This window comes from Cryptomeria japonica, chromosome 9 (assembly GCF_030272615.1).
Source record: "Cryptomeria japonica chromosome 9, Sugi_1.0, whole genome shotgun sequence".
Taxonomy (NCBI): domain Eukaryota; kingdom Viridiplantae; phylum Streptophyta; class Pinopsida; order Cupressales; family Cupressaceae; genus Cryptomeria; species Cryptomeria japonica.
The window spans coordinates 288,616,341-288,628,414 of record NC_081413.1 but is presented as its reverse complement, the minus strand read 5'-3'; the positions used below and the strand labels follow the sequence as shown (position 1 = coordinate 288,628,414).

The 12,074-nt window shown below is 33.2% G+C and overlaps 1 long non-coding RNA gene across 2 annotated transcripts; it reads left to right on the top strand.

Moving 5' to 3' along the window:
• Positions 1-1,470: 1,470 nt before the first annotated feature.
• On the top strand, positions 1,471-7,285 carry LOC131042150 (uncharacterized). 2 transcript variants are annotated; one of them, XR_009358936.1, is made up of 4 exons: positions 1,471-2,908; positions 3,594-3,744; positions 6,895-6,981; positions 7,022-7,285. It is a non-coding gene; the product is annotated as an uncharacterized LOC131042150 (long non-coding RNA). The 2 variants fall into 2 exon arrangements; XR_009358935.1 differs by having other exon boundaries at positions 1,472-2,908; positions 6,895-7,285.
• Positions 7,286-12,074: the final 4,789 nt, after the last annotated feature.

Here is a 12,074-nt window from a genome sequence, read left to right as displayed (position 1 = left end):
AGATTTCCTAGATAATGATTGATTTGCATTGACCATATGCATGAAAATATGACTTTCTTATGAATAATTGACCATGAGTCGAAGAATTCTAACACACATTGGACCTACGGCACATGCTATTCCCACTTCAATTGAGTTCCAATTTAGTAGATGCTTCCTCAATAATATATCCCAAATTTACTTTATAATTTCAAGACTTGGACTATCACCATCTAGGGTAGTCCTCCTCCGTTGGGACACATTTTTTCTTCTTAGAAACCATTACTTTAGTAGATTGGACTTGACCTTATGGATGTTGTGTCACTAATGTACTTCCATTCTCAATTGCATATGCCTTCCCTATCATAGAATTAAATATGTTCTCTAATATCAAAGCCCCATTGATTCTCCAAAGTTTTCCTAGAATCTTTAATATTGGGGAGATCACATATTGGTCTATGACCATCACGTGAATCATTTGAGAAAAGGGTTTTTCTTCATTATTAATCTCCCAAGTGATGTGTTTAAAAATCAAATCTTTATTTTGTAGGCGAACTATATAGCCCAAATGCATTAAAGTATTAAAATTGGGTTTCCAATCGCACACATATAATCCAATCATGTCCATCGTGCATGGGTCATTGTAAAAGAAATTCCTCCTTCACCCATGAAGCATATTCCACAAGGTAATGTCCTTTTTAACAAAGACCTAATATTCACCTCCTAAGACTATTGCTCTTAGTGCCACTTTAGAGTTCAAATTTTAGCTTGCCATGTTCCAACCCATTTTAAAAAGAAAGAACCCTTCTTTTAGCCATGCGATTGACTTTTCCATCTCAACCTCTAACAAATATAGTATTAATTGCTTCTTGAATCACCATTTGTTTCCCAATATAATTGGGTTTACACTTAGTAACCACATGTTTCCATTCCTATTTTTGTCTTTCATTCTTGCTTTGTACAAGATCCCAATATTTATTGGGATTTTGATTTTCCCTCTGATTATCTTGTATTAGTATAGACCCTTCACATTTGAAAGTCCTCCTTTATCCCTCTACGCATCTAATTAGCTAGAGAATTTTCCTCCAATTCTGCCACCTCACATTTTCTCCTTATTGATAATCTTACCTTTGATCTCGTGTCATCCTTGTGTGAAATTAGATCTCCCATAATCATGTTTGGATGAATGCTCTACTTTCTTTCCCTTGTCCTTGCTCTTTGAAATTCACGTAGACTTTCCTTCTCTTATGAGCTCTTCATTTCAAACTTATCTGGATTATATTTTATTTCAATTGTTTTGAATTTATATTTTATATTGAATTCAATATATTGATATTAATAAATAGAAAATAAATATAATTTACTTATTAAACTATATATATATATATAATGTATATAAAATGTTATTTTCGTGACCCACCAAAACTAAAAAGAGACATTCAATTTGTACTTTCAACATGCAAAACAAAACAGTCTAGAAAACCCCCAAAAAAAGAGAGCAAAAACAAAATTCCCTCCAAGAGAGCCGAATAGGGAAGCCCTGGAAAATAGGTGGCATGATCAACTTCGAGTGGCAAATGTTTGGAACCAAATGGCAGCTTCCAAAATTTTGGAGGATTACTGCTGATTAATTAGTGAAAAATTAATGAAGAAAGAGGGCAATTTTACTCAACTATGACAACTGTAAGCACTGACGGGAAAAAGGAAAAATGAAAAATGAAAATTCATAAGCTCAATCACAGGGGAAAAGCAGAAGAAGCCGGTGATGAAGAGGAAATACAGAGGAGTGGCTCTCGGGCTAATTATTTTGTGGGCAGATCACCCAAAGCAATGTAACCGTTAGAATGGGATTCCACCGTTGGAGTAAAAACTCCACCGTTGGAGTAAAAACTCCACCGTTGGAAAAAAGCATTTGCTCCGTTGGAGTAAAAACTGCACCGTGGGAAAAAGCAGTGCCGTTAAGAAAAAAACAGTACCGTTAGGGATTAAGGAATTGAAAATTAGGAGGAGCTATAAATAACTGCGAAGAGAACTGTATTATTCATTCTCTTTCTTCTTTTATTGATGTTTTCCTTCTGTGAATGTCCCTTTTTCCTTATTCTCGGTTTGCAGGGAATGTTCTTTTTTTTCTTTCCATTGTGAATGTTCTTATCTACTTTTACATATGTTTTGTTTCCTTTTCTGTGAATATCCATTTATCTTCTTTTACATATGTTTTCTTTTCTTTTCTGTGAATGTCCATCTTTGTCAATGTTGTGTGCGCACTGTTGTGTCTACTCGGGTTGTTTTTCTGTGCAATTTAATTTTCTGAGGTGTTTTGTTATTTTTCTCCCCTAGCATTTTGTTGCGGTCTTTTCCATAGCGGCAGCGAAAAAAGAGGCAGAGAAGAGGAGGTGAAAACACAGGATGAGAGGAGGCAGAGAAGAGGAGGCCACAACACAGGATGCTATGTTAATATTGTTGCATGGCTTTTTTTTTAATCGGTATATTGTTGTATGGCTTTAGTCAGCGACTATTAGTCCAATTTTTTTAAGCATGTAAGTGATCTTTAATATTATGAAGATGATGTTTCACTCGTTATTTTTGGTCATAATGTTCTGGGTCTTTGTAGTTTTCAGACATAGTTTTCACTATGGAGTCTATGAAGGATCTTGTGCTTGATCTGGTGTCGTTGCAAACTAAGAATCATAGTTTTTGTGTATTTAATAGCGTTGATCTATATTTCAGTCTCAAGATTTGATGTTAAATTTGGTTTGAAACATCACTCTTCATTCATGTCAATGAAAGAGGTTTTGAGAGCAGTTTTGATGCTGGCAGTAGTTCAGGAAAACAACAAATGGGTCAGCTGGACATAAACTCTTTCAGATCATCTGCAATTGATAGAGAAGTCAATGGGAAAGAAGGCTTCCTAGCAAATATTAGAGTTGTGGTATGCCACGTTTCATAGCCGTAGAGGATTTGTAGGTGAATGATAGTAGATGTTTATTTTTTGTCTGTCTATAACCAGCAACTTAATGCAATCAGTTCTCATAATAATTAAAATTTCAATGGTAATGTTCATTTATATAATATATTGGTTCATTTAGAGTTGTGGTATGCCACGTTTCATAGCCATATGAAGAGATGTTGTAGGTCAATGATAGTAGATGTTTTTTTAATTTTTGTCTATAATCGGCAAGTTAATGCAATCTTTTCTCATAATAATTTAAATTTCAAATATGATGTAATATATTGGTTCATTCATTGTGTATTGATATTCCTTACATTTGAACCATAAATTTGATACTTTATTATCTGCTGTGAAATTGCATGAATGATGACAGTTGTCATCTAAAATGTTGATGGTAAGGAAAAGGCCCTTTGTTTTAGATGCCTGTGACTAGATAGATGTAGATGCCTGTGACTAGATAGAAGGTTTTGAACATTTCTTTGTCTCTACTGAGCTTTTTGCATCCCTATCTAAACATTAATTATCAACTAGGAAGTTTGCAGAAAATAGTGTCGGTATATGTAGTCCGTTGATTTTAATAAATCAAGACACATTGTATTGATCCATTGAGTAAAAAATGTTGCTGTAGAATGGCCGTTGTGAATATTGTTATCTTCTTTTACAGATGTTTCTTCCCTACCGTGAATGCCCATTAGATTGCTTTGTCAATGTTTTGTTGTAAAAGAAGAGGAAGAGAAGAGGAGGCAGCAACACTGGAATGAGAAGAGGAGGCCACACAAGAATGAGAAAGGCAGAATTCTTCTTCTTATTACCAGGTAATGTACCTGCTTACCAGTTTTTAATATATATATTATTTAAGTTAAATTTCATTAGTAAAATTTGTTTATAATATTTTCTTTGTAACAGATTTATCGTGCAAGGATAAGCCCTACTATTTTTAATACTTGAGAAAATGCTACCATATCTAAAATCTGAAATTCCCTTTTGTTTAAGCCCTACTATTTTTAAAACTTGAGAAAATGCTACCATATCTAAAATCTGACATTCCCTTTGTTTGCTAATTTGAATTTCCTGTTACCTTCGTATTAATGCTCAAGAAAACATTTGAGAAGTAGTCATTCAAATCTTGCATTATTTCTACTACATATAATTGTAGTGGATGGAATTGACATCTTATGAAATGTAGCTAGAAAAAGAGACATTAGAACCCGAACACCACTATCCATTGTGGGTTGTTCAATTTAAGTAGGGGAAACTGAACCAGTATAGAGTATGATGGCAAACTAATTAAAACATGCATGCTTTTTTATAAAAAGTAGCTAAATCAACATTCCATAGCTGCAAGTTTTAGAACAAGTATTGTCAATTCAGTAAGGTCTTGCCTACTGTTGTAGTAGAAGTTGTGTTGGGTGAGTGACACAGAGGAGATATTTTATCTAAATATGTCATCAATAGATTCAAGGTTATAGGATCTCTAGGATGGACTTCTATTCAAGTCTCGATTAGTGGGGGAGGTGGACAACAAATTAAGTCAACTCAATTTGTCAAGCTCCATCATGAGCTTTTCTCTAATGCAATGTTCTTGAAGCAATTTAAAACCTTTGTTGTTAAATATAATTGTCATCATCTTTAATCATCATCACAAAATTTGTGGCAGCCTTTGTCACCACTATCTTCTAGTGTGGGCAATGTTTGTGTTTGGTTAGTTTGAATTTGTTATAGGGGTTAATTCGTTGCTATGTTTATAGGGGTTAATTTGGTTAGTTTGAATTTTATTTTCATATTTGTATTAATCATTTTAAATAGTTTGATGTGAAATGCTTAAGTTTAATATCAACAATACATGAAATATTCGTTTTAGTTCTTTCAAATGGCTATGTTTTGTTGCTCTCAAATCAAAGCAACATACCTAATTGTGGTTGCTAATCCCATGAGATTTTCTCATGGATAAAATGTGTAGGCTGTGTTTGGTTAGTTTGGATTTGTTATAGGGGTTAATTCGTTGTTATGTAAATGATGAATGCTTGAATTTTATTTTCATATTTATATTAATCATTTTGAATAGTTTGATGTGAAATGCTTAAGTTTAATATCAACAATACATGAAATATTCGTTTTAGTTCTTTCAAATGGCTATGTTTTGTTGCTCTCAAATCAAAGCAACATACCTATTTGTGGTTGCTAATCCCATGAGATTTTCTCATGGATAAAATGTGTAGGCTGTGTTTGTCTTGTACGAATTGTGTTAGTGTTAATGCTGTAAGCTGAATTTCTGATCCAAACTATGTTGCAGTATTTATTTCCAGCATTTGGACCTCTTAATAGGCTTTAATTTTCTATAGAATACTTTTTCCACTCAAGCACATTTAACTATTGAGATTTGTTTAGCTTCTACCCAAATATAATAGTCTTGAAGATTTCTCTAATTTATATTTCTTAGGACAGTCATTTAGAGAGCTCTTTATGGTTCACCATGCTGTTGTAATTCCACATCCAATTTAGGGACACTAAAATCCCCTCTTTCAAATGGCTATGTTTTGTTACTCACAAATCAAAGCAACATACCCAATTGTAGCTGCTAATCCCATGAGCTTTTTTCATGGATAAAATGTGTAGGCTGTGTTTGTCTTGTACAAATTGTGTTAGTAGTGTAATGCTGTAAGCTGAATTTCTGATTTAACTATGTTGCAGTATTTATTTCCAGCATTTGGACCTCTTAATAGGCTTTAATTTTCTATAGAATACTTTTTCCACTCAAGCACATTTTTATCTATTGAGATTTGTTTAGCTTCTACCCAAATTTTCTATAGAATACTTTTTCCACTCAAGCACAGTCTCGAAGATTTCTCTAATTTATACAACTTTTCAGACCTATTCACTTCTGGAAAAATTTCTTAGGACAGTCATTTAGAGAGGCAAATTATAAAACACTCTTTTATCCATGGCTCACCATGTTCAAATTTCAGGTGAACAGCCATGTCAGAAGAAGCAAGGTGCACCATTCTGTTCTAGCAATATAATTCACAGATAAACTCTGTTTTAGAACATGCCAATTATCTCATAAAATGTAAAGTTCATTAATTATATAAATAACAAACCGAAGGAAGTATTTATTGAATGATAAATATATACATCATTTGATTTTAAAGATTGTGTGAAATGTGCAAGGTGTAGGACCTATTTGTGATGCGGAGCATTTTCCTTAAAATCTGACTACCGTCAGTTTGTTTACTTTTGAAGTCTTAAAGTAGGATTTGAATAACTACGCTGGCTTTTAGAGCTGGACGGATGGGGAGTTAGGGAGTTAGTTTTTTCCTGGCTTAGATAGTAGGAAAAGGGTAGGAGTAGAGAAGGAATAAGAAAAAGACAAAGTAGAAACAGAGAGAGAGCTGGTTGTAAATGTGATGAAATACACATCTCTGTTTCTACTTTGTATTTTTCTGAGTATTATTATTAGAATATAAATTAATGGAGTCAGCTGGATAAAAGAGTGTTTTATAATTTGCCTCTTAAATTCTGTGTTTTACTTTTTTGGGTCTATCTTCATGAACTATAGAAATTCCATGTACTTGAAGACAGACTTGCAGGTACAGAGTTTTGTTTGCATCAATTTGAACTGCAACGAATAATGCAAAAAGAAAATGTCAAATATCACTATAATTTTAAAAATATGAACATTCATGCATCATGGTCGAGTGACATTCACTCGTGTATGATAGGTATTTTTATTGTCAAAATTAGTGCACAAGAGCATTAAGCGCTCCATAGTGGTTAGATACATACTGGTTATGCATCATGACTTGTATATTTTATCCATGTATCATATGGTTAGTGACAGTGCTATTGTTCAATGTGATTATTTGGCCTTTGTATTTACGATATGAGCACAATTAATTTGTATATATTTTGTTCAAACTTTATAATGTTGTACATGTGATTGATTTGTATGGGTTCTGTGCTTGCAGAAAACTCCTATGATGTGCCTAGTGTGTTTGTTTATGGATCATGGTCGAGTCACATTGAGTCTTTCTCATGGTGATTACATGTGAAAGGTCTGATGATAATCAGAGTCATGGTGATTACATGTGAAAGGTCTGATGATAATCAGAGTCTTATTTTTTGATTTGTATGGGTTTTGTCTGAAGGTTGCAGAAAACTCCTATGATGTGCCTATTGTGTTTGTTTATGATGCACCTAGTGTGTTTGTTTATGGATCATGGTTGAGTCTTTTGCATCGTGATTGCATTGAGTCTGATGATTAATCAGAGTCTTTATTGGTTTTTTTCTAGATTTTATGTTAAACTTGCATCATGACTAGCGATCATAAAACTCATAAAATTCTTTCTTCTTCTTCTATGATGGGCTTGGTTTACGTTACTTGTGACATATTCCATTAATGGTTGCATAAAACTTTCAAACTGTACAAATTCATACCAATCCTAAGAGAAAGCTTCTCAATGGTAAATAGAACATTTCATTTACACAAGAATTTCTGATAAATGATCTTAGGGAGTAGCTACATCTCGTTTGAGCAACAAAATCTAGCATTTTGGGAAGTCTGCTCATGCAAAAAATTAAATAATGGTATAGAGTAAACTCTGATGTGTTTAAAAAACTCTTTGATGGCATAGAATACACAATTGTTTAAAAATCTCTTTGATGAGAATACACAATTGTTTAAAAATCTCTTTGATGAGAATACACAACTGTTTAAAAATCTCTTTGATGGTTTCAAAATGCTTTTTACCTTATAGAATATGCATCTATTAGAGATGCTTTTATCTTTATTGGATGACTATTAGGGATACTTTTATCTTTTTAAAAAAAATTGAATTTAGAATATGCATAGAATACACAACAACTGTTTAAAAATCTCTTTGATGGTTTCAAAATGCTTTTACCTTATAGAATATGCATCTATCAAAGATGCTTTTAAAATCTCTTTGATGGTTTGAGAAATATAGGACTGCAGAATCGTTTCATATTTGTGTGAATATGAAGCTATTATTAGCAGGACTTTCTTGGGGAGGTGCTCTTTTTTGGTATTTGGGACACATCTTAGCCTCATCCATTTGTAGTCGAGTGATTGTAAATAAGCATATGCTATCTATAATCTATCACACTTCCAATTCTATTTGGGATTTACTTGTAATATTAATTATAACCTATCTTTCCATGTTTTAAAAGTCAAATTGTTTTATCAAAAGGTCTCACATATGTGCAAGGCCTATATTAAGGTTCAGTTCTAAATTATTTTGTCAATTTAGTATAATCATTAGCAAACTATGTAGCTATGATGTGAAATGCGAATGGAAGATAAATTACAATTTATAGGGATGGGGACTATACTGCTAGGATATTTGTGCCAAAGGTACTTATGAATCTAGTAGTTTCTCTTGTATATAAAAGATAGATTGAAACTTGCTTAGAATCTAGCTTGATTCATGAGGACTTGTGGCAAAATATTATAGGTGAAAAGCTTGCTTGTCTATGCGGAATTTTGCTTAGTTATGAATGTAAGTATTTGCTTCCCCCTCGCATCTGGTGCCCATCGCATGTTTTCTGTTTGCTTCCACCTCCAGTCTTCAGATCTTACTTTCACATGAATTGGTGATTGAAATGGTCCGAGTTTTGCCACTTGTCTGGACAAATCTGTTGGTGGTCTCCTTTGCTGATTGGGACAATTTTATACTTTTGAAATTGTTCAACAATGGGCTTCTTTTCCTTAATATTCAAGGGAATGTTATAGATGGGATGCTTAAATTGTTCAACAATGGGCTTCTTTTCCTTAATATTCAAGGGAATGTTATAGATGGGATGCTCGATTTGATTGGTGCTTCTTTGGGGCTAGTATTTTCTGGTGTTGCAGTTTGACAGCTTGTTTCAAGTTTGCAACAATATTGATACTTTCATAGTTTCTGTTTTGCTATAGCTTTAATCTTTTCGGGCTTATTTTCCTTAATATTCAAGGGAATGTTATAGATGGGATGCTCGATTTGATTGGTGCTTCTTTGGGGCTAGTATTTTCTGGTGTTGCAGTTTGACAGCTTGTTTCAAGTTTGCAACAATATTGATACTTTCATAGTTTCTGTTTTGCTATAGCTTTAATCTTTTCAGGCTCAACTTTTGAGAGTTCTTACAATCTGCAATTTGATAGAATGCTGATTACATGGATATACTTTTATAGTTTCTGTTTTGCTGTATCTTTAATCTTTTCAGGCTCAACTTTTGAGAGTTCTTGCAATCTGCAATTTGATAGAATGTTGATTACATAGATATAAAATCAGCTCAAAACATGAAGGCTTTTTGTTCAATTTTCAAATGCTGGTTGGAATGGAGTTTGATGTGATACATAGATATCGGCATGTTTGAAATATTTTTAGTATTTTATAATGAATACATATAGCAGATGTTAAACCAAGTTCTGTAACCTCTGCTAGCATCTTTTATGCTGACGCAAAATGTCATGTGTACTGATTGACAAAAGGCCTCAAAGAATTGTCATGTTTGTGTGTGTGTAAAAAGTGGACCTATATCTGTATCTGGAATAACACTTCAATTAAGTCATTACATGCATGGTTAGACAAATATAAACATGAATATGAAAACCATAACAAATCGACCAATTGCCTTCTAAAAGATGCGAGTATAAGATAGCTCTTAGATTTGTATAAGCAATTCAGTGACTAGACAACACTAAGACGAAGGATTTAATCTATATGAGCATGATATTAGGTAAATGGATGCAAGATTAATCTAACAAGATTTAAGCAATAAATGAGATAAATGATCTGAATATGTATGCAATATTCTCAATGAATCTAGAGCAAAAACAACTTAATAACAATATATTCTCCAAGATTTTTTTTGAATGAGAGATGAGAACCTAAATTTATAGAAAATTTATAAAGAAACCAAAGGCTGAGATCAAAATGATGATAAGCGGTCAAGATTTTCTGAGAGGAAGCACAATTCAGGTGAATTGATGTGATTGGATGTTTTTTTTAGTTTTAAAGGAAATTGAACTAAAATTAAGATTAAATCAAGAAAAAGTGATTTATTCTCTATTTCATTCAATTTTAATATTTAATTGTTTTTATTCATCAATTTTTAATTTGTTTTTCAAGATTATCTCCAATTGATTTCTTTTCTCAAATTTTTAATTCTTTCTTGGTCAATTAATTTCTTTTTGATGATTTATTTCTTTTTTTGAAGATTTGATGGCAAACTGATTTATTTAATTAAATATGCAAAAGATATTTAATTAAAATAAATAGGATAATTGTTTAAAATGATTTACTTGGAATGATTTAATTAATTAAATAAATATTTAATTAATGTTGGGTGATTAATTTGCCATGTGACATTTAATGATTTTAGAATTAAATGTATACTCAAGATTTATTTAATTGCCTTTGGTTAGGACCTTGGTGACGTTGTCGAGATTAGGGGCTCATGGTTTAGATGACCATTTTTAGGGTATTACATTTGCCCCTTTTTGAATTAATGTGTGAGCAACACGTTGGTTCAAAGAATAGTTGATGTCCAGAAGATGTCAGTTTTGAGCTTGATTGATCACGAACTAGATGAAAAGCGAGGTGTTAAGCTTGATTCGAAGCGACAAAGTTGAATGAAGTCTGATTAAAGCGATACCGTTCCCGAACTTGATTGAACCTAGGAATGATAGAAAACAAAAGATATCGAACTTGAACTTGATTGATCAAGAAGCGGATCTTACTGATCTAGAACTTGATTGATCTAGACACAGCGAGTGATAATAAAAATCGTTCTTGTACTTGATTGATCAAGATACGATGAGCGAAGATAAACTGTCCAGTTTGATCCAAAGCGACGAATACGAAACACCTTGATTGAGTTTAAACGAATAATTAGCTTGATGAAAAGCGATGAAACTGATTAACGTTAAGAGATTGATTCAGATGAAGACAAATATCAACTTGATATGAAGCGATGAAACTGATATGCCTCTAGTGATTGAGGTCTTGTTTGATTTTCTTTAGTTGAAAAAGAATTTTTTTTTTTGCTCGATTTTCGATGAAGATTTGAAAATTTTCTCGACATTGAAGAATGTGAGGTCATAAGGTCATGAGTATGCCCCCTCGGGAGCGAAATCGAAAGATAGCGAGGGTAGATGATGATAGGCAATTTTTTAGCGATGACAAGTTGTTTTTGAGCACAAATTGAATCAGAAGAATTTTTGAAAATTTTGCGCAAAGTTGAAGAAAGAATGAGCGTTTGATGAAAAGAGCACTAAGTAGTCCAAATTTTGAAATTGACTAGCAAAATGATCTCGAATTTTGATTTTGATCTCGAAAATGGAATTAGAACGGTCAAATTAGCTAAGAGTACAATTTTCGTGTCCATCGGAGCAAGTTGAAAAATTAGGTTTTTGGCTATATATGGGACAAAAGTGTCATTTTCAATTCATTTGAACTCTCCAAGTTTGAAAATTCAAAAAGCCTTCTATGAAGAAAATGGTGGTCCCTACTCGTCAGCATCGATTCGAGCGCTAGAGAAGACATAATCGACCCCAAAACTATGAGCCAGCGGTAAGTGATTAATCTTAAGCCTGTTTATGTTTTCAATTTTGAATTTTTTTGTTCATTTTGCAAGTTTTTCGCATGTTTGGGGTCGGGCGTCACGGTTTATCGTGCGAGACAGGATCCTGTCTCTTACGAGTAATTGGCCTAATTTCTTTTGTCGTGTGAACCCATTAGATTTGTCGTTCTAGGGCCACCCGTGTGTCATACGACAGGTCTGTAAAAAGACCATTTTGTCGTGCGAGAGCTAATCCTGACTCGTACGAGATTTTGCTTATCTGTGGTTTGTCGTTCGAGAGACAGTGAGCATTTTTGAAGGTGTAAACATGAAATTTTGATTTTGCATTTGACTTAGTTGGATTTGCGTGATGTTTTGCTTCTCTTGTAAGCTCATTTGGAATGTTTTTTGATGCTTCGTTGTTGGGTTTTTGCAGGTTCGATTACCTCCTGTGCTGTTCAGATGTGTTTATCCTCTTACTATGGCATTAGTGTGACATTTATCTGAGGTTGAGCAGACTCATATTGACTTGTGCAGCTTGACTCATCTGTTGAGATTACTTGATATCCGTGTGAATCACGGAATG